Source organism: Pelobates fuscus, chromosome 2 (genome assembly GCF_036172605.1).
Source record: "Pelobates fuscus isolate aPelFus1 chromosome 2, aPelFus1.pri, whole genome shotgun sequence".
In the NCBI taxonomy this organism is placed as follows: Eukaryota; Metazoa; Chordata; class Amphibia; order Anura; family Pelobatidae; genus Pelobates; species Pelobates fuscus.
In genome coordinates, this window is record NC_086318.1 from 202,992,829 (window position 1) to 203,016,534 (window position 23,706).

A 23,706-nucleotide genomic window follows, 5' to 3' on the forward strand; every position below is an offset into this window, starting at 1 on the left:
GGACCCTGTATGTAAAATATAAAGAGCATAGCATAGTGTACACTGTTTCAATAAATGCATAAAATACAGGAAGGGAAAAAGTACACTCACAACTTCCAGAGCCAAATAAGTGAGGCTCTGGACTATAGAGGCATTTCATCCACCAAAGTGGGATACGCTGAGTCTGTTTCCTTGAAGGCCCTCTATTACTGGTATTGCAGGAACCCAGGAATCAAGGAAGATTGTTCAAAGTAGAATTTTTATTCCCATAAATAGAAAATAACAAATAAGTTTCATCCACAAAACACAATGCGTTTCTACCTCTTGGGGTCTTCCTCAAGTGCAGCATATTTTTCCCATAGTCTGTTCACCTATATATACCCCCTAAAGGGTGTGGGGTTACAGGTGTAGAGGCTAATTGGGATTATTACATTTCCAAATATGGCATTGACCGGAAGCAACCCGCCACCACTAAGATGGTGGTTCTTCCGGTTTTCTGCATGTCATATAGACATACATTATGTCTATGGGCATATAACATAAAAATGTCCATTAACTACAGTCTCCGGCTATAGAAGATGGCTGCAGGTCCTTTTCCGGTGACGTCCGCTTCCGGTTTTCGGAGTCATGTGACATCTCCCGGTGACGTGCTACCGCCAGCATTGTTATAGGCTGGCCGCATCCTCTACTTGAGACGGGACGCTCCTCCCATCTTCGTGTAATACATACGAATTCCAATCCAGAAAGAGGGAGGAGTGTTCATACCATTAGTGCTCAAAGTTTTTTGGTATTATGGAATACCTTGTATATTATAAGCCTCCATTTTGGAAAAGGGCGAAAGTCCCAAAAGCCATGTAAAAACGTTCATAAAGGATATAAAAGTACATATTAATACAAACTAATAACCACACATTAAAAAAGACATACACATCACCACTTCATAAAAATCTCAGTGTAATAAATGTATACAATATATATATATATATACAACCCAAGAAATAAATAAATAGATAAGGGACATTTTGTATAAAAAAAGGACCATTAAAAGCTTAATAAAAAATGGAAATAAATAATAAATTTCTATTTAAAAGGGCTAGATTATAAAATGGAATTCATTTCAAAATCTATGTTCAATCCTTTTGGGGTTAAAGTGCGTGATTCAAAAATCCATTTTGTTTTCTGCAGACTTCATTATTATAATCCCACCCTCTCCAATGCATGGTAACTTTTTCTATTGCACAAAATTCAAATTTTTTTGAATCAGAGTTATGTTTATCTAAAAAAATTTTGACACACTATGGTTAGTGAAGCCTCTCTTTATATTTCTTATATGTTCACTAATTCTTATATTAAGTGCCCTGGTAGTTTTACCCACATATTGAAGCCCACATTCACATGATAATAAATAAATAACTCCTTTTGATTGACATGCGATGGGGCGTTTTATATTATACGATCTTCTAGTCGTTTTGGATGTAAAACTCTTTATAGTTTTATTGTTACAATTAGAATTTTTGCATGCATTGCAAGTTCTGCAATGATAGAAACCTTTCTGAATTTCTGCCCAACTGGAAAAAAAGTTTTTTGATTTCTGTTTTTCAATAAAGCTTGTGGTTAAGTTTGTCTAAAAATTTTTGATCCTCTAAAAACAAACCTTTGTTTTGGCCCTATATAATTTGAAATATCATGATGTTGTGTTAGAATGTGCCAATTTCTATTAATAATTCTTTTAAGACAATGAATATTGCTTGCATATTTAAAAATAAGGGGGATTTAATTATTCTCTTGTGAGATGTTTTTTTCTTTGTACTTTAAAAGTTGACCCCTATCAGATTCTAAGACTTGATTAATCTTCTGTTGTAATTTTTCCTCGGAATATCCCTTTTGTTTACAGATATATTCTGGCAACAGGCTGCATTCACTCACAACCCATACACCTGATCAACATCTATGCCCCTAACACCCCGACACCTCAGTTCTGGAACTGCATGTCCGATATGGTCCACTCGCTGCCCAATGGAGTGGTACTATTGGAAGGAGACCTCAACGCCACCCCATCCCCGGCCGCGGACAGAAGTACGCGCCCGGGGCTAAACAGGTCCCGCGGCATGGGTGCACAGGACAAACTCTACAAGCATTCCAACACCTCCACGACACACGCCTCGCCATTAGACGGCTACTAGTAGACAAAACTGCAGGTGCTATGACCTGGACCAAAAGGACATACTACGACAAGTCCAATGAAATGGACACCTTACTCACCCGCACGTTGCGACCCAGAACAAGCCACCCCCATATTACCGCAATAAGAGCCCCAGACGGCTCATTTAAAACCTCACCGACCGAGATAGCTCGCACCTTCACGGCCTTCTACAAAGCACTGTACAATCACTCACCACACGGCGGCACATCCAGCGCAAACGTCCAACAAGCTACCTCTGAATTTCTATCCCACCTGAAACTGCCCAAACTCTACACAATCGCCATAGTAGAACTAGTCGCAGATAACCAAAGACAAAATAGGCGCAGCTATCTCCTCCCTTAAAAGCAACAAAGCCCCCGGTCCAGATGGATTTGAGGGAAGCTACTACAAAACCTTCCGGGAGGAACTACTCCCGCACATGGAAGCCCTATTTCAAGATCTAATGACAGGGACCCCACCGAACAAAGACATGACGCAGGCAAACATTATACTTCTCCCCAAACCGGACAAAGACCACACCCAACCAGAAGCATACCGACCCATCTCACTCATAAACCATGACAGCAAAATTTTCGCCAAAATACTAGCCACAAGACTCAACCCATACATGGTGCACTTAATCCACCCAGAGCAAGTCGGATTCATCCCAGGCAGACAACTATTCGAAAACACACAACGAAACATTGACATAATCTGGACACTGACCACGGGCAAAACCACGGCCATTGCCCTTTCCCTCGACGCCGAAAAGGCGTTCGACCGAGTAAACTGGCCTTACATGTTCACTCTCCTAGAACATTTAAACTTACCCCCACCATTCATTACAGCGATATGCGCACTATACACAGACGTATCAGCACAAATAAAGATAACAGGGGCAAACTGCCCTCAATTCAACATAACCAACGGCACCCGACAAGGATGCCCCCTATCGCCATTACTTTTTGTGCTAACGCTCAAACCACTCCTCCAAACGATCAGGGAACACCCACTGATCACAGGGTCCAAGATAGAGGACCAGGAATATCTAGTGTCCGCATACGCAGACGACGTCCTCCTAACCCTAACCAACCCCATTCCATCCATACAAGCTCTACTCCCACTTCTACAGACATACGGCACCCTCTCGGGTTACAAAGTAAACATGGAGAAGTAATGCGCTCTCCCACTCCACCTCCCACGGACGGACATCGCCCAAATCACCTCTGACCACCACATCCGCGTCCCACCCAAACACCTCACATACTTCGGAATTAAACTATCGGCAGAACCATCTGCGCTACACAGACTAAACTACACGCCCATGATAGCCAAACTCATATCGGACCCGGAGACCTGGGCGGAAAAACCCATATCATGGATAGGGAGAATACATTCGATTAAAATGAATGTCCTGCCCCGTATCCTATTCCTATTTCAAGCCCTGCCCATTCCTATAACCAAACATGACCTGGTTCCCCTACAACAAGCAATCGACCGATTTATATGGCAAAACAAGAGGCATAGAGTTTCCCGCAACATCCTATACCGACCCAAAACCAGAGGAGGCTTGGGACTACCCCACCTACACTTCTATTACATTGCAGCCCAACTGGCGCAGATAGCCCTATGGCACACGCCCCCAGAAACTAGAAGGTGGGTCGATCTAGAATCACTCCTTATGAAATCAGACCTCCCACAATTCTATATCTGGACCCCGAAGGAGCACAGAGCACTCCCAAGAACAGCATGCCCCTCCATCACCAACTCCATCCAGGTATGGGACAGGTTCGCCCTTAAGTATGAACTAACAACCACATCCTCCCCCCACCCCTTTATATCGCAATCGGGCCTTTCTACCAGGCATGAGACCCAGGGACTTTAGGGGCCTCGAGAGAGAGCTGGCCTCCAACGAGTCCACCAACTATATGTAGGCGACACAATTATCTCCTTCCCAGAACTACAAACTAGGGTGACCCTGGCCCCTACAGACTTCTTTCGCTATCTTCAACTCAGACACTATGCCGCCCAAACACCGGTGAAAGCTGCCGCCAAAGCCAAACAGACCTTCTTCGAAAAAATCTGCCAAGCAGAACAATACCAAAGGGGCATGATCACCCAGCTTTACTCCCATCCCTGCTCCACCACACGAGAATGGGGCGACCTCCACAATACAGACAAGTGGGAAACTGACCTGGGGGAAACCCTAGAGGGAGTCGACTGGCAGGACATATGGGAGACCAACTCCAAAACATCCATATGTGTCCTACAGCAGGAACAGTCGTACAAAACAATGTTCCGGTGGTATACCACCCCAGTCCAACTATACCATATGAAAAAGACACCTACCGACCTCTGCTGGCGAAACTGCAGAGAGAAAGAGACGTACACCCACATGTGGTGGCACTGCCCCAAAGTAAAACTTTTCTGGGTGGAAATACAAACATTATCAGCCCAAATTCTAGCCAGACCGGTAAAACTAAATCCATGGACATTCCTACTGGCCAGACCCCTAGACGATTGGCCCAGACCAGACCAACAACTACTCAACAAAATAGCCCTAGCAGCCAGACGGGCCCTGGCCCAGACCTGGCTACAACCAAACACACCTCCAATGACCACAGTACTCAATAAAATCAAAGAATGCCACCTCATGGACAAGCTCACAGCCCAAATACGGGGCTCCACAATTTTCACCTGGGAAAATTACATTGACCAACAATGACACAGAGACAGACAGGGGAAGTGCTACCTAAAACAAAAGACCAAGACACCCCCCCCCCCCCTCCTTCTCAACATCCTAGTTCTTCACCAGAAGGCCGAACTAGCCGGTACTCCGGCCCTATGTTCTACTCCCAAACAAGTTAAAAAAGTTACTTCACAATGTTTTGATTTCTTTTCTGGCTAAAAACAATGACAATGAACAGCTACAAAACAAGTGTAAAATGTATGGAATATATTGTGAGCCACTGTTTCTACTCGTATGTATAGCACTGAACCACAATTGGGCTTTTGCATAAGCCACACTGTACATTATGTGATCACTATTGTCATTGCAAAATAAAGAATCATAAAAAATAAAAAAAAGACACATAGAGTCCTGTAAAAATGACGGACATCCTCTGACTAATGGTTGCAAATGTGCATCAATATACTGTGACAGGGCTGACAGAATAGAATTAATCCCAGATACTATGGGTCTCCCCGGGGGATGGATGGGATCTTTGTGCAACTTCGGAAGTGTATAAATAACAGGCACTCTTGGGTTCTCCAGGGAAAGGAAAGAACACTAATTTTGATTCAATATTTTTGTTTCTACTACTTTTTCTAGAAAACAATGATATTTTACTTTAATCTCACTTATTGGGTCCTTCCTTAGCTTTAGATATGTATTAATATCATCCAATTGTTTTTTTTACTTCATGTAAGTAAACATCTTTATTCCTGTATGACAACTCCTCCACCTTTGTCGGCGGGCTTTATAATTATTGAGGTATCTCTACTCAAAGCCTCCATCACTTTTTTTTTCCTTAATAGAGATGTTAGAATTAAACTTATTTAGGTGAAAGACAAAAAATGGAGTTCTGCGCATCAAGTAGGTAGTGCACACCCAGGTGCTACTGCCGTTTATAAGAGGACACAATATAAATAAACGTTTCGGGCAACAAGCCCTTCCTCAGTGCTAATGTCCTACACAATACAAGCAGTACAGACAATATATACAAGTAAAATAAATGCTTACATTCAAAAGAGTCCCACCCACCAACAATAATGCAAATTAACAGCAGCTGAAACTGACAATCTCCATGTTTCCAGCATGTTCATAGTCTCTAGTCACTTCCTGGTTCAGTTGGTCTGTGTGTGATGACATCAGCAGACACGCCCATTGTGTGTAACATCATCACATTCCGTTGCTAGGAAACGGAGCAGTAAACAGGAAACTGTCTGTATAGTAATGCAAATAGAGCACAAGCTTATAATACTAGCAGGAAAAAACGAAAACACTCATCAAAATGAACAAGAGCAAGCAGTAATTTGTAAATAAGGAGCATAAAGCTCCAGTAAAGCTTATGGGGACTTGGAAAATTGCCAGACAGCTACACATTAAAGAAGAATACAAGTCAAAATACAGAAAAAAAATGTGAAACTGTCAGAATGACAGGTGAAACCAAATAGAAAAAAAGGCAGGTAAAACCTCTAAATATAAATCTAGCACCCCCCAAAAAGGGGAGGAGAGTATACAGTGTGCCAGGGAAAGATGGAACTATCTACATAGAGAGACTAGGGACATAATAAAAAAAAAGACCATGCAAATACAAGGTAATAAATGAAAATATATGTATATATAGCCAGATCCAGGAGACCTCCCAAAGCGGGCACAAGCTGGATGCATCTACAGGAACCAGTGCCACTCAAGCTTCTCATTGAGACCATGGAGGGACACTGTGTCCAGGAGGTGCATCCAGCGCACCTCTTTTTGGAGGAGCATCTTTTCCCTATTACCTCCTCTCGTAAGTAGAGGGACCCTATCAAGTACTTGATACCGTAGTTGCGACACATTATGTCTCTTTTCCCTAAAATGTCTTGCAACTGGTGCATCAGAGGTCATGTTACGGATAGTTGTTTTGTGTTGGGATACCCGATCTTTGAGGGCACGTATGGTCTTGCCTACATAACCAAGACCACAGGGACATTTAAGTAAATAAAAATGTAAAAAACACTATTTCCACAACCAGTGTGTAGTAGTGAAGGTGTGTAGCGCTAAATAATATTCACTTACTCCCCAGATTTCTTTAGGGGTATAGATAATCTTCTGGTAGCTAGGAAAAATTGTAGAAATATATAGTGTATTTCAATTTATAAACGTGGTTATACACCGTATAATTAAGAAGCACTCATGTGGTTCAGAGCCTATTTGGATTGGCTCTAATCACTCTCGCTTTCTGTCATTAAGGTGACACACACCTCTGGATCCAGATAGAGGGTATTCCTCAAAAAAAGAAAGAAGAACAGGGAGAACTCGCCCTGGTGTTGAAATCCTTATGGTCACAGTGACAATAATATATATATATATATACACAAAGGTAAAGGTTACTCCTCACCTGGTTGAGAGCCTGTAACCTGGCTCTAAGTGTATGAATAGATGAGTTAGTTTAGGGATAACTCACTCCCTCTTTCAGCAGGATGGAAGAAGCTCCAAATGCATGTATATCAAATTAAAAAGCATTTATTGCATAAACAATTAAAATCAATCTAATACATACATTAGTAAGTCCAAAACGCGTTTCGCCGATTCCATTTGGCTTTCTCAATTGGTAGCTTCCATCCTGTTCCATTCCGATTAAATTCCCCACCTTCCGCCCTGATTGGTGGCAAAGAATCATCTACCGACCAATCACGGGCGTTGCTATGGGGGAGGGTACATTCGCACAGCTGTGTTGCTCTATCCCACAACGGCGACGTCATCGCGCACGCACATATGACCGTGCATGTGACGTCACTTCCGGGAACTTGGGAGGGTAGTATTCCCTCTTCTTTATGTCCGGTTACATCCGTCTCGGGTTTTTCAACGTCACTTCCTGTTTTGTGAATTCGTGATCGAGTCCCACCTCTCTCAAATTCCCTTAATCACATCTTTCATCCATTTCACTTATTGGCAAAGTGCTGGCAAATTAGAGGAACGTCCATAGTATAGTTCTTTATCTTCATTTCATTCTAAAAAGTGTTATGCTCATATTTGAGCATTATAGAACACAGATAAAAATACAATAATCAGTAAAATTTCTGTGCAATAGTTATTATACATTTCCATTTCTAAAAGAATACATAAATAAACCACATATCTATTATACTCATAAAGGGGCCATAAATCTCAAATCCTTCTGCCCAGAACCAATACATCGAATTAATGATGATTTCCCCACTTAGAACCAACTTGATATATAAAAAATAAATTAATATAATATAAAAAAGGGGGATTTTAAAAATATTTAAAAATCTACTAAAATATTAAATTTAATTTATTTAAAAAATCATAAAAAGTGGCATCATTCAAAATCATCATTAAGACCATAGGGCTGCATGGTGTTTAAATTAAAAATCCATCTCATCTCTGTTTGTCCAATTTGTTTTATAGGATCACCACATCTCCAGTTTCCAATTATTTTTTGTATTCCCGTGAACTCCATTAGATGTGGATTACTATTGTGACAGTTCTTAAAATGCAAGGACACTCTATGTTTCAGGAACCCGTTTCTTATGTTCCTAATATGTTCTTCAATTCTAGTGTTTAAAGTTCTCGTGGTCCTCCCCACACACATTAACCCGCAAGGGCATGTAACCATATAGATCACTTTATTTGTGTGATAGGTCATTACTTGTTTAATTTTAAAATTTCTATCCTTCTCCTGTGCACGAAATTCCCTTACTAGTCTCTTATGCCACATCCATAAAAAAAAATTTTCTCTTTAAAAAACTGATTTGTTAGTTTCCTCATGGGTATATGGTTCTTTGTTAAAGTGCTTTTAAGGTTTGGTACACCTCAATATACTATATCAGGCCTATCTGGAAGAATTGAGTTTAACATAGGGTCATTTTTCAGTATTGGCCAATATTTTTGGACGATTTTCTTTAAACGCCAACTGTTGTGGTTAAAATCACAGATTAATTTCACATTTTGCAGTTCTGTACTTTCTCTGGTCCCTTTATACTCTAGTAGCTTTGTTCTATCTTCATGTTTCACTTCTGTAAAGGCTTTTTTTAGGAGGTCATCTTTATATCCTTTTTCCCTGAAATCTTTAATTATTTTCTCTGATTGTTATACAAATTTGTGCTGGTCCGTACAGTTTCTCTTAACTCTAAGTAATTGTGCCTTAGGGGCATTCAACAACCAAGGGGAGAAATGGCAACTATTCTCCCCTATATAGCTGTTAACGTCAACCTTCTTGAAGTGAGTACAAGTCTTTAATATATTTTGCTCCACATAAATATTAAGATCTAAAAATTCTACAGAGCTTTTACTAAAATTGCTTGTAAGCTTAATACCCCATTCGTTTGCATTAAGATGGTTTAAAAACTGAGTTAATGATATCTCATCTCCATCCCAAATAAAAAATATATCGTCAATGTAACGGCGATAGGGCACGAGGTTCGCATCCCATCTATGGTCTTTATAAATATACTCTTCTTCCCAGTGCCATAAACAGATTCGCATAGCTGGGTGCGAACCTCGTGCCCATCGCCATCCGCAAATTTGTAAAAAGATCTGCTCACCATACCAAAAGTAATTATTGGTCAAAATCCAATTGATCCCTTCTGTTATGAACTCTATTTGTTCTTGTGGAAATTTCTTAGAAAGTTCCAAAAAGTGCTTTGTTGCCTCACAACCTTTCGTATGGGAAATTATTGTATACAGTGAATTACCATCTGCAGTTACAAGGTAATAGTTCTCCTTCCATTCTATATTTTTCATTATTTGCAATACAGTATATATTTCTACAATTTTTCCGAGCTACCAGAAGATTATCTATACCCCTAAAGAAATCTGGGGAGTAAGTGAATATTATTTAGCGCTACACACCTTCACTACTACACACTGGTTGTGGAAATAGTGTTTTTTACATTTTGATTACAGTAGGATTGGAGAGGTCCCACATTTTGTGTGAGAGCGGCTGTATTAAGAGCACCTGTTAAATCTTGTTTTAAGCGCCTGTTAACACAGAATATCTTGTTTTATTATTGATCACATTTAAGTAAATAGACTACAAAGTCTGTTTGGCATGTAAAGAACCCTTTTAATTTGATCTGTTGACCCTGTCACGGCAAGGGTGTATAATTTATTATTACACCCTTGGAATATTATCCTTTAATGTAATTTGTGTAGTAAATGGCACAAATTACAGAGATGTTATTGCTGAGGTCAACAGGGGTGTAACGGATTCCGTACCTCCGTTAAAGGATGCTCCTAGCACTCCCTGAGGACTCCAAGCACTGCAGCAGACACCACAATCACCGAATCAGAGAAGCGTCTAAATCCTCTGAAGCATATGAATGCTGTAGACAGTTGAATAGGAAACCATACGAATAGGTTTACACTCCTAGCAGTCAAACTGGAACAGCATACAATAAATCCTCCCCCAATAATGAGTCGACACTTCACTTTGAGGGTTAAGCAGGAACTCTGGACTGGCACATCCAACTTGGCTTTTATTACAATTGTACACTTACAGGCCACACCCAGGGGGAGGCATAAAATAACCAATAGATGTTACCTCCCACACATCCCCTCCCCTTAGTGTGACACATAATCCCATTATTCATACAGTTTAAAATATACTTTTTACACAATATTTATAACTTCAAAACCATACATCACATTCACATATCCACAATCAATCCATTCAGGGGAACAACATATTAAAAAATGGCATGGATCAGACCAGGGGGTTCAAAAGTTAGTAAAGTATATTTTAAAACCCCTAGCTTTCCAGCTCAGACCGGTTTTACAGAGCCTTCTCTCCTGGAGAAGTAATCCAATTACCTCCCAGCACAGAGACAGACTCAATTGAGCACATGGGGACACAAAGACAGTAAAACACTTTAAAATACATAAATTCACCTTTTACACATAACACACAGACATTTCACCTATCCCCAGATAGCTGGGATCTGAGCGCACAAAACTACAGAATAGCGCGCAGATCCTATTCACACAGTTCACTTGCCATGGAGCCGAAGTCTTTAACTACACGAATGGGCTCCATGGCATAGCTATCTGGGTTAACACATTCACATAAAGTCTGATCCATAGTCCAAAAGCAAGAGGCGGGCAAGCAGCCCCCTCCAAGGACACGTGGAGAGGTCGGTTTCGCCACAAGGGGTTACATATTTTGAAGCTGGGACCTCCACAGAGGTCAGTTGACAGTTGACAGTTGACAGTTGACAGTTGGCTCCCAGACTTTGTGTCATCTAGTCCTTGGGGAAGAGGGATTATTATTACGCTGCCTGTTTTTTACCTGCTTTATTCTGACTACCAGCGGAGATACCGTGATTATACTGCTACTCTGCTACAGTGAGTAATTAGGACTTCTGTATTTTATCCTTTTTGTTTTTATCTGTTGTTGGTGTAAATATCTTGTCTATCATATATTGTTATATGCACTGTGACTATTCTTTGTTCATAATAAACATTAATTTAATACGTTTTGCCTTTGTCTGGTTAAGAATCACGTTACCTGAAGAGACTAGTTAGTATTTTTGTAATTCCTTAAATATTGTACTAAGTAATATTTGGTGGGATTTATTGTTGATTTACCTGGGGGACCAAGGCACCCCATTTATAAATTGTCTTGGTGGTGGCAGCGTTAAAATAGAAATAGTTATATTATTATGTTTAAGTGTGGGTGGTGTTAAAAAGGGGGATTTTGCCATTATTTCCGGTCTAGTGAAGACAAATAGTGTACTTTAACCTTTTCACCACCACAACGACGTCACGCACACTCTTGGAGTAGGGTGCGTTCGTGACAAATTGGTGGCATAGCGGTGGGATAATTAAAAAGAGTTTTCATCTTTTTGTACCCGATTTTAGTGTTGCTGGATTTGTTGGTTAATCCAGGCACTAAAAGAAATTGTGTCTCAATTTCCAAAGGCTGAACTCAGTGCATATATAATATATTTACACCTCAAAAGTCCCCCCCCCCCCTCTCTGTTTTTTCTTTGCTATCTTTTATTTACCAAATGGAGTACCAGGCGCAATCCAAGGCAGCGGTAGCCCAGCTTTGCTGAGAGAGATCTATTCCCTGTCGGGGAAAAACAAAAGAGGAACTATTACAAGCACTGGTGGACTATGATATGCAACAAGCGGTGCAAAGTGATGCCTCAAACTCTGCAAAGGAGATACCTGTAGCTGAGAGGGAGAGAGAGGCTGTGGCAGGGAGAGAGAGGCCGCTGAGAGGGAGAGAGAGGCTGCAGAGCGGCAGGCTGCGAGAGAGGCCGTGGAGCGACAAGCTGCCAGAGAGAACCCAAACCATGTGCAGAGAAGTTTCCAACTTTGGACAAAGATGGTGATTTGGATGTTTTTCTGCGCACTTTTGAAAAGGTTTGCAGGCAGTACCAGCTACCAAAGGACCAGTGGGCAAAATACCTCACCCCTGGTCTCAGAGGTCCTGCACTGGAAGCATTTGCTGCGCTTCCAGCAGAATTTGACCAGGACTATGATGTGATTAAGGCTGCCTTGCAAAAACGGTACAACCTTACTCCTGAGGTGTACCGAAAGAAATTCAGGACTTTGCAAAAGCATCCCACAGAAAGTTATGCAGCAGTTGTGGGGCACCTGGCGACAGCATTCCGACAGTGGACTACAGGGCTAGAGATAACCACTTTGGAAAGTTTGCAAGACTTGTTAATAAAAGAACAGTTTTTGCAGCTCTGCCCAGCCGATGTACAGGAATGGTTGCTGGATCGGAACCCCAAAACGGCATTGGAGACGGGCGAGCTGACAGATTTCCACACTGCCAATCGAGCAACAGTGGACCAGAGCAGAGGTTTTGCCAAGGGAACATCCAGCTGGAGGACCACACCACCACGACTCCCCATCACCAGGCCTAGCGGGCCATCTTTTGTTTCAGCTCCTACCTCAGGGAGAGGGGGAGCTAGTGCCATGTCTGCGCAAGGAGATAGTCACAGATGTTTTATTTGCAACTGAATGGGGCACTTGAGGAATACCTGCCCAGAGAAAAGGAGGCCAGCACCCTCATCCGGAGGGGTCCAACCTGCAAGAGCCCCATCTTCTGTGTAGTTCGTGACCAAGTCAGAGGGCAACAACAATGTGAACCTGCAGCCTGTTACAGTGGGAGAGAAGGTAACTGTGGGACTCAGGGACACTGGGGCAGATGTTACTCTTGTGCGTCCAGAGCTAGTGCGCTCTGAGGACTTCATTCCTGGCAGGACTTTAGCTGTAAAAGGGATTGGGGGAATACGTCCTGCAGTGCCAATGGCACGTGTATATTTGGATTGGGGAGCGGGCAGGGGTCTGAGGGACGTGGGGGTATCGGATAATATTCCTACAAATGTATTGCTTGGTACCAACTTAGGTAGGTTGTTATCCCAGTATGTGCCTGAGAGTGATATGTGTTACCAACCAAAGCCCTGTAAGGGCCCTGCTGTGGAAAGGACAGGGTGCAAATGTTTATGTAAATTACTGTGCTTGGAGGGAGGTCAGAATGTATGTCAGTCTGTGCCAGAGCCCAGGGTGTCTGTGGAATCGTGTAACAAGGTATGAAGACAATTTTGCTGGGAGGGAGGGCAGAGCGAGCATGTGTGCCAGTCTGTGCCAGAACCAGATATGTCCTCAATACGATGTGAGAGTGTGCCAAGACAGAGTCACTGGGCAGGAGGGCAGAGTGAGTGTGTGTATCAGTCTGTGCCAGAACCAAACTTGTCTGTGGTACCCTGTGAGGATGTGCCAAGTGCAAATCACGGGGAGGGGGAGACAGAGGTTTCCACTGTAGCTGTGGTAACCCGGCAGCAGTCTTACCCGAGTAGGGAGCAGGGCCTGCCGCAGTCTGCAGACTCAGAGCGTATGTCAACAGGATAGCACCCATATGGGGCAACCAGGGAGTCTCGCACCTTACCATCCCCTCCTGTAGTCCAGGGGCAGGAATCTGTGTCCGAGCCCCCTATTGACTCTGAGACCGAGGCGCGGTGTCCTGAATTCCAGCAGGCCCAACGGACAGATCCCACGTTAGAGGTATTGAGGGAACGTGCTAGGCACCCACTCACAGGCAGGGATAGGGAGAGAGTGTACTGGGATAATGAGAGGTTACACAGAGAAACCATTCCTACTATGGGGCAAGAGCCTTGGGTAACAGAAAGGCAGCTGGTGGTACCTCAGAGGTACCGGGACCAGCTGCTGAATGTAGCTCACGCCATCCCCATGGCTGGGCACCTAGGGGTGGCGCGGACTAAGTCTTGCTTGTCCCACCATTTTTATTGGCCTGGTATGGGCACAGATGTGGCAAATTATTGCCGTTCCTGCCCTGAATGTCAGAGGGTGGGAAAGCCTGGGGAAGTGGGTGAGGCCCCCCTAATACCCCTTCCTATAATTGGGGAACCATTTGAGAGAATAGCTGTGGATATTGTCGGTCCCCTTGCCATACCCAGTAGTTCGGGCAAGCGATATATATTAACCGTGGTAGATTATGCTACTCGCTACCCAGAGGCAGTAGCCCTATCATCCATCAGGGCTGACAAGGTGGCTGATGCTCTGTTAAGCATATTCTCCCGTGTGGGATTTCCCAGAGAAATGCTAACCGATCAAGGCCCCCAGTTCACCTCTGATCTGATGCAGTCCCTCTGCAAAATTGTGCAGGTAGAACATCTAGTGACCAGCCCCTACCACCCCCAAACAAATGGCTTGTGTGAGAGGTTTAATGGGACCCTCAAGCAGATGCTGAGGACCTTTGTAGAGTCACAGGGGAAGGATTGGGAGCGATACCTGCCAAACCTCCTCTTCGCTTACAGGGAGGTGCCATAGGAATCCACAGGCTTTTCCCCATTTGAGCTCCTCTATGGACGTAGAGTGCGCGGCCCCCTAGTTCTGATCCGAGAGGGGTGGGAAGGAGAGTTGGGGGCCCCAAAGACCTCTATTGCAGATTATGTACTCCGGTTTAGGGACAAAATGCAGACTTTCATGGGGGAAGTGTGTGAGAATCTGAGGGCTGCCCAAACCAAGCAGAAGGGGTGGTATGACCGTGATGCCCGAGAAAGAGTGTATGTAGTGGGTCAAAAGGTTCTTGAGCTGATACCCACCAAGCAGAACAAATTGCAGGCAGCATGGGAGGATCCATTTACTATTCTGCAGCGGATCAATGATGTAAACTATGTGGTATCCCTGGATGAGGGGGGAAGGAGGAAAAAGGTGTATCACGTAAATATGATTAAAGCCTATTATGACAGGGAGATTACGGTGTTAACCGTATGTAGTCTGCCTGGGGACGAGCACGAGCCTGATAGGGATCTAGAGGGCATTGAGGTAGCCCAGGTTAATACCCACCTAACAGGGGGGAGGAGTCAGCTATTTGAGACCCATAGACCTTACCATAGTTTCTTCACAGGGAAGCCTGGCAGGACATGCCTAGTAACCCATAACGTGGACACTGGAGATCACCATCCCCTCAGACAGGCTGCCTATAGAGTATCCTTAGAAGTGAAGGCAGACATTAGGAGGGAAATATAGGAAATGCTGGAGCTGGGTATAATCCGGAAGTCTCACAGCCCCTGGCCCTCCCCAGTGGTGCTGGTCCCCAAGAAGACCACTAGATTCTGTGTGGACTACCGGCGGTTGAACCTGGTAACTGCATTTGATGCATATCCTATGCCACACATTGATGCACTGCTAGACCAACTAGCTGGAGCCAAGTTCCTTAGCATTATGGATCTCAGCCGAGGATACTGGCAGATCCCCATGACCCCTGAAGCGCAAGAGAGATCACCTGTATCACTCCCTTTGGGCTATATGAGTTCCGGGTGATGCCCTTTGGGATGAAAAATGCCCCTGCCACCTTCCAACGTCTAGTTAATCACCTGCTAGAGGGACAGGAGGGGCATGCGGTAGCATATCTGGATGTTATTGCGGTGTTCAGTGATATTTGGGAGGAACACCTGCTCCATTTAACACAAGTTGTGGACCGCATAGCAGCAGCTGGGCTCACCATAAAACCAGGTAAGTGCCAACTGGGCATGACAGAGGTTCAGTACCTGGGGCATAGAGTGGGAGGGGGGACGCTTCGCCCTGAGCCCAGTGAGGTAGAGGCTATAATGGCCTGGCCTGCCCCCAGACCAAAAAGCAGGTGATGTCATTCCTGGGTACTGCAGGGTACTATAGGAAGTTTGTACCACATTATATTACCCTAGCCAAACCCCTAGCCGATCTCACTAAGAAAGCACTCCCACGAGTGATTAAGTGGACACCTGAGTGTGAAGTGGCCTTCAACTCCTTAAAACAGGCCCTTACTGATTCTCCCATACTACAGGCCCCTAATTTCCACAGACGGTTCTTAGTACAGACCGATGCCTCTAATTATGGCCTGGGAGCGGTGCTGAGTCAGGTGGATGAGAAGGGGGGTGAGCATCCTATTGTGTATCTCAACCGGAAGCTGCTACCTAGGGAAGTGGCCTATGCCAGTGTAGAAAAAGAGTGTTTGGCCATAGTTTGGGCCTTGCAAAAACTGCAACCGAACCTGTACAGGCGCCAGTTTACTGTGATTACTGATCACAACCCCCTACATTGGTTACATGGGGTGGCTGGGACAAATGGGAAACTCCTCAGGTGGAGTCTGGTTCTCCAGCAATATGAGTTTACCATACAGCACAAGAAGGGAAGTACACATGGCAATGCTGATGGTTTGTCTCGCCAGGGAGAAGACTCCACCTAATGCGCAAGGTCCAGGCATAGGAGCCTCTTCCCATTGCTTCTCTTATTTGGGGGAGGTGTCACGGCAAGGGTGTATAATTTATTATTACACTCTTGGAATATTATCCTTTAATGTAATTTGTGTAGTGAATGGCACAAATTACAGAGATGTTATTGCTGAGGTCAACAGGGGTTACATCTTTTGAAGCTGGGACCCCCACAGAGGTCAGTTGACAGTTGACAGTTGACAGTTGGCTCCCAGACTTTGTGTCGTCTAGTCCTTGGGGAAGAGGGATTATTATTACGCTGCCTGTTTTTTACCTGCTTTATCCTGACTACCAGCGGAGATACCGTGATTATACTGCTACTCTGCTACAGTGAGTAATAAGGACTTCTGTATTTTATCCTTTTTGTGATCTATTTGGACTTTGCCAAGGCATTTGATACAGTTCCACACAGAAGATTAGTGTTCAAACTCAAGGAAATCGGTCTAGATGAAAATGCTTGTTCTTGGGTAGAACATTGGCTTAAAAACAGAGTACAAAGAGTTGTCGTTAATGGTAAATTTTCAAGCTGGACAGAGGTGGCAAGTGGTATCCCTCAGGGGTCTGTTCTGGGACCCCTTCTATTTAACATGTTTATAAATGATCTTGAAGACAGCATTGAAAGTCATGTTTCAGTGTTTGCAGATGACACAAAACTTTGTAAAATAATACAATGTGAGCAAGATATTACTTTGCTGCAGAGGGATTTAGATAGACTGGAGGACTGGGCACTCAAATGGCAGATTAAATTTAATGTTGAAAAATGCAAAGTTATGCACTTCGGCGTAAAGAATACACAAGCAACGTATACCCTTAATGGAAGCGAATTAGGGATAACAACACACGAAAAGGACTTGGGAATTGTTATAGACAACAAACTATGCAACAATGTGCAATGTCAATCAGCAGTGGCCAAGGCCAGTAGGGTATTGTCATGCATGAAAAAGGGCATTCATTCTCGGGACGAGAATATCATTTTGCCTCCTTATAAATCACTGGTAAGACCACACATTGAATATGCTGTGCAATTTTGGGCACCTGTTCTAAAGAAGGATATTATGGCACTAGAAAAAGTGCAGAGGCGGGCTACAAAATTAATAAAAGTAATGGAACATATCAGCTATGAAGAAAGGTTAACAAATTTAAACCTATTTAGTTTAGAAAAACGTCACCTGAGAGGGGATTTGATAACATTATACAAATATATTCGAGGCCAATACAAACCATTGTGTGGAAATCTATTCACAAACCGGACTTTACATAGGACATGAGGTCATGCGTTTAGACTAGAAGAAAGAAGATTTCGTCTAAGGCAAAGGAAAGGTTTTTTTTACTGTAAGAACAATCAGGATGTGGAATTCTCTGCCTGAAGAAGTGGTTTATCAGTCCATACAGATGTTCAAACAGCTACTAGATGCATACTTGCAAAAACAGAATATTCAAGGATATAATCTTTCAATGTAGGGTAATAACTGCTTGATCCAAGGATAAATCTGACTGCCATTCTGGGGTCAAGAAGGATTTTTTTTCCTAGCTTGTTGCAAAATTGGAAGTGCTTCAAACTGGGTTTTTTGCCTTCTTTTGGATCAACAGCAAAAAACATACCATGTTTCTCCGAAAATAAGACCGGGTCTTATATTAATTTTAATCACAAAAAACACACTAGGGCTTATTTTCAGGGTAGGGCTAAGAGCCAGTCTGTCAGCCGGTGTCCGCGCTGTGTAACCTCACCTCCCCCTCCCTGTAATATTCTCCCCTCCCTCCCTCCCTGTAATACCCTCCCCCTCCCTCCCTGTAATATTATCCCCCCTCCCTCCCTCCCTGTAATATTCTCCCCCCTCCCTCCCTGTAATACTCTCCCCCTCCCTCCCTCCCTGTAATATTATCCCCCCTCCCTCCCTCCCTGTAATACTCTCCCCCCTCCCTCCCTCCCTGTAATATTATCCCCCTCCCTCCCTCCCTGTAATATTATCCCCCCTCCCTCCCTCCCTGTAATACTATCCCTCCTCCCTCCCTCCCTGTAATACTATCCCTCCTCCCTCCCTGTAATACTCTCCCCCCCTCCCTCCCTGTAATACTCTCCCCCTCCCTCCCTGTAATATTCTCCCCCCTCCCTCCCTCCCTCCCTCCCTGTAATAGTATCCCCCCTCCCTCCCTGTAATACTCTCCCCCCTCCCTCCCTGTAATACTCCCCCCTCCCTCCCTCTCTGTAATATTCCCCCCTCCCCCCTCCAATCTTCTCCTCACCTCCCCTGTAGCGTGGCCGAGCTCCTCTCCGGTCTGCGACCCGGCCGGACTGACAGGAAGTGCACACTCAGTGTGCACTTCCTGTCAGTCCGGGCGGGTCGCGGACCGTAGAGGAGCTCGGCCACGCTACAGGGAAGGGGAGGTGAGGCAGTGCGGCAGCCGTCTGAGCGCTCTCTATAGAGCGCTCAGGCGGCTGAGGCATTTAAAGGGCCGCCAGGCGCCGGCCCTGCCTAGGTCTTATTTTCGGGGTAGGGCTTATATTGCAGCCCACCCCGAAAAGCTAGGGCTTATTTTCGGGGTAGGGCGTATTTTCGGGGAAACACGGTATGTGAGGAAGGCTGAACTTGATGGACGCAAGTCTCTTTTCAGCTATGTAACTATGTAACTATGTAACTATGTTTTTATCTGTTGTTGGTGTAAATAACTTGTTTATCATATATTGTTATATGCACTGTGACTATTCTTTGTTCATAATAAACATTCATTTAATAAGTTCTGCCTTTGTCTGGTTAAGAATCACGTTACCTGAAGAGACTAGTTAGTATTTTTGTAATTCCTTAAATATTGTACTAAGTAATATTTGGTGGGACTTATTGTTGATTTACCTGGGGGACCAAGGCACCCCATTTATAAATTGTCTTGGTGGTGGCAACGTTAAAATAGAAATAGTTATATTATTATGTTTAAGTGTGGGTGGTGTTAAAAAGGGGGATTTTGTCATTATTTCCGGTCTAGTGAAGACAAATAGTGTACGTTAACCCTTTCACCACCACAACTACGTCACGCACACTCTTGGAGTAGGGTGCATTCGTGACAGACACGTCCTAGGATGGGTGCAGAATTCTCCTTTAATAACTCTGCTACAATGGTTACAGCTGAGACAGGGTTAAGTGCCATATACAGGTTTGGAAAGAAATATCTGTGTCTTGTGGGGCGCATTATCTGCCCTAACTACCATATCTCTTATGGACCGACCCTGTTTATTGGCAAATAATGGAGGTTTTTCGAAAAGATGTCCAATCTGCCTGTCTGATTGCAATAAAAAAAATGTTTACGTACAATTTTCTGAATTTGGAATGTAAGTGATGAGTAAGTACTTACAAAAGGGATTCTGTCGTGTGTGGGTCTATCAGGTGTGGAAAGAAGTTCCTCACGGGTCATGCGCAAGGCTTTGCGCTTCGCTTTCCGGATAAGGCGAGTGTTGTAACCCTTCTCCAAGAATTTTTGTGAGAAGTCAGTCAGTCGTTCATTAATTATAGTTTCATCATTAACAATGCGTCGAACCCGCAGGAACTGACTGTATGGGATAGAGGAAATCTGTTTAGGGGAATGAAAACTGTTCATATGTAACATACTGTTAGAGTCTGTTGGTTTAGTGTATAGGTCAGTACGTAGGAATCCGTCATGCTTGCTAACCTGCACATCCAAGAAATTTACAGAGCTGGTGGAACTAGTAAACCGTATATCCCTGTGGAATTGATTTACAGAAACAAGAAAAGCATCAAGTTCCGCCCGGGTTCCATGCCATAACATGAAGCAATCGTCGATAAATCTTAACCACACAATAGCATATAATCAAAATAGTTTGTGTGGATACACAAACCACTTCTCAAAGTGTGTCATAAAAAGGTTTGCATATGAGGGCGCCATATTCGCCCCATAGCAATTCCTTTAATTTGTTCATAGAAGATAGTGAAATATCTGAAGAAATTCTTCTTCAGAACAATCTCCAGAAGCGTAGTCACAAATGTACAGAGTCTAGAATTTTGTTAATACACTAGACAACTTATCACGTACCACCCCCAATCCTTCATTATGAGGTATTATGAGGTGTAAAGGCTTGACACATCTAGTGTCACCAATAAGTCAGTGGGCTCTACATCTACTTGTCTGATTTTTAGGAGAAAATCTTTGGTGTCTTGAATATAAGACTTCCCAGATGTCACCAAGGGCTGTAAGAGCTGATCTATAAAGATAGCCAAGGGTTGAAAAATAGAATCTGTGCCAGCAACTATAGGGTGGCCAGGTGGATGAAGAGCATCTTTGTGCACCTTTTAAAAGGGTTCTTTACATGCCAAACAGACTTTGTAGTCTATTTACTTAAATGTTCCTGTGGTCTTGGTTATGTAGGCAAGACCATACGTGCCCTCAAAGATCGAGTATCCCAACACAAAACAACTATCCATAACATGACCTCTGATGCACCAGTTGCAAGACATTTTAGGGAAAAGAGACATAATGTGTTGCAACTACGGTATCAAGTACTTGATAGGGTACCTCTACTTACGAGAGGAGGTAATAGGGAAAAGATGCTCCTCCAAAAAGAGGTGCGCTGGATGCACCTCCTGGACACAGTGTCCCTCCATGGTCTCAATGAGAAGCTTGAGTGGCACTGGTTCCTGTACACAGTGCACCTCCTGGACACAGTGTCCCTCCATGGTCTCAATGAGAAGCTTGAGTGGCACTGGTTCCAGCTTGTGCCCGCTTTGGGAGGTCTCCTGCATCTGGCTATATATACATATATTTTCTTATATTACCTTGTATTTGCATGATCCTTTTTTATTATGTCCCTAGTCTCTCTCTGTAGATAGTTCCATCGTTTCCCTGGCACACTGTATACTCTCCTCCCCTTTTTGGGGGGTGCTAGATTTATATTTAGAGGTTTTACCTGCCTTTTTGTTCTATTTGGTTTCACCTGTCATTCTGACAGTTTCAAATTTTTTCTGTACTTTGACTTGTATTCTTCTTTAATGTGTAGCTGTCTGTCAATTTTCCAAGTCCCCATACGCTTTTCTGGAGCTTTATGATCCTTATTTACAAATTACTGCTTGCTCTTGTTCATTTTGATGAGTGTTTTGTTTTTTCCTGCTAGTATTATAAGCTTGTGCTCTATTTGCATTACTATACAGACAGTTTCCTGTTTACAGCTCAGTTTCCTAGCAACGGAATGTGATGATGTCACACACAATGGGCGTGTCTGCTGACGTCATCACACACAGACCAACTGAACCAGGAAGTGACTAGAGACTATGAACATGTTGTAAACATGGAGATTGTCAGTTTCAGCTGCTGTTAATTTGCATTATTGCTGGTGGGTGGGACTCTTTTGAAGGTAAGCATTTCTTTCACTTGTAAAAAGTGTCTGTACTGCTTGTATTGTGTAGGACATTAGCACTGAGGAAGGGCTTGTTGCCCAAAACGTTTGTTTATATTGTGTCCTCTAATAAACTGCAGAAGCACCTGGGTGTGCACTACCTACTTGATGCGCAGAACTCCATTTTTTGTCTATCAACTAAATAAGTTTAATTCTAACATCTCTATTAAGGGAAAAAAAAGCGATGGAGGCTTTGAGTAGAGATACCTCAATCTGGTCATGCAGGATAAAGATGTTTACTTACATGGAGTAAAAAAACAATAGGATGATATTAATACATATGGGTCTTTTAAATATATTACAAGATTTTAATTGGGAAGACGACTTTTATTTGATAACTTGTGATGTCACAAATTTATATACAATTATAGACCATGACAAGGGTTGTGAGGCAGTAAAACATGTTTTAATTGAATCAGGCCAATTTCAAGAAATACAGATAGATTTTATTTTAGAGGGGATTAGGATGATTTTAAAGAATAATTATTTTAGGTTCGAGGGAGACTTCTATCTTCAGATCAGGGGGAATGCTATGGGGACCAAGTTCGAACCGAGTTATGCCAATTTATTCATGGCATTTTGGGAAAAACTATTTGCTTATGGTGGCCATGAATTTGGTGCGAACTTGGTCCTCTATAAGAGATATATAGATGATATCTTCCTGATCTGGAAGGGACCTATTCAACAATTTCAGCAATTATTTTTGTTTTTAAATTCAATCACATGAGGGATTAAGTTTACCAAAAATATTTGCAGAACAAACATTAGTTTTTTAGACCTGGAGATTTATATTCACAATGATAGAATCAATACCCGTACGCACAGTAGATGTGAATAGCTACATCGAAATAGATAGTTGCCATCATTTTCCTTGGTTAAAAAATATACCCGAAGGGCAATTTTTAAGACTTCGAAGGAACTGTTCTGAACAGTCAGTTTTTAGAAATCAAGCTAACGCTTTGAAAGAGCAGTTTAAACAAAAGGGATATTCCGAGGAAAAATTACAACAGGAGATTAATCAAGTCTTAGAATCTGATAGGGGTCAATTTTTAAAGTACAAAGAAAAAAACATCTCACAAGAGAAGAATGAAATTCCCCTTATTTTTAATTATGCAAGCAATATTCATTGTCTTAAAAGAATTATTAATAGAAATTGGCACATTTTAACACAAGATCATGATATTTCAAATTATATAGGGCCAAAACCCAGGTTTGTTTTTAGGGGAGCAAAATGTTTTAGACAAATCTTAACCACAAGCTTTATTGAAAAAGAGAAATAAAAAAAACCTTTTATCAAGTTGGGCAGAAATTCAGAAAGGTTTCTATCATTGTTACAATAAAAATATAAAGAGTTTTACATCCAAAACGACTAGAAGATCATATAATATAAAACGCCCCATCGCATGTCAATCAAAAGGATTTATTTATTATCATGTGAATGTGGGCTTCAACATGTGAGTAAAACTACCATGACTTAATATAAGAAATAGTGAACATATAAGAAATATAAAGAGAGGCTTCACTAACCATAGTGTGTCAAAACAATTTTTAGATAAACATAACTCTGATCCAAAAAGAATAGAATTTTGTGCAATAGAAAAAGTTACCGTGCATTGGAGAGAGTGGGATTATGATAAAAAACTAAGTCTGCAGGAAACAAAATTGATTTTTGAATTACGCACTTTAACCC

The 23,706-nt window shown here is 42.7% G+C and overlaps 1 long non-coding RNA gene across 1 annotated transcript; it reads right to left on the bottom strand.

The window, feature by feature from the left end:
• Nucleotides 1-549: 549 nt before the first annotated feature.
• On the bottom strand, nucleotides 550-20,045 carry LOC134585702 (uncharacterized). The gene is made up of 3 exons (XR_010086541.1): nucleotides 19,964-20,045; nucleotides 5,904-6,075; nucleotides 550-796 (listed from the first exon to the last, which is right to left on the bottom strand). It is a non-coding gene; the product is annotated as an uncharacterized LOC134585702 (long non-coding RNA).
• Nucleotides 20,046-23,706: the final 3,661 nt, after the last annotated feature.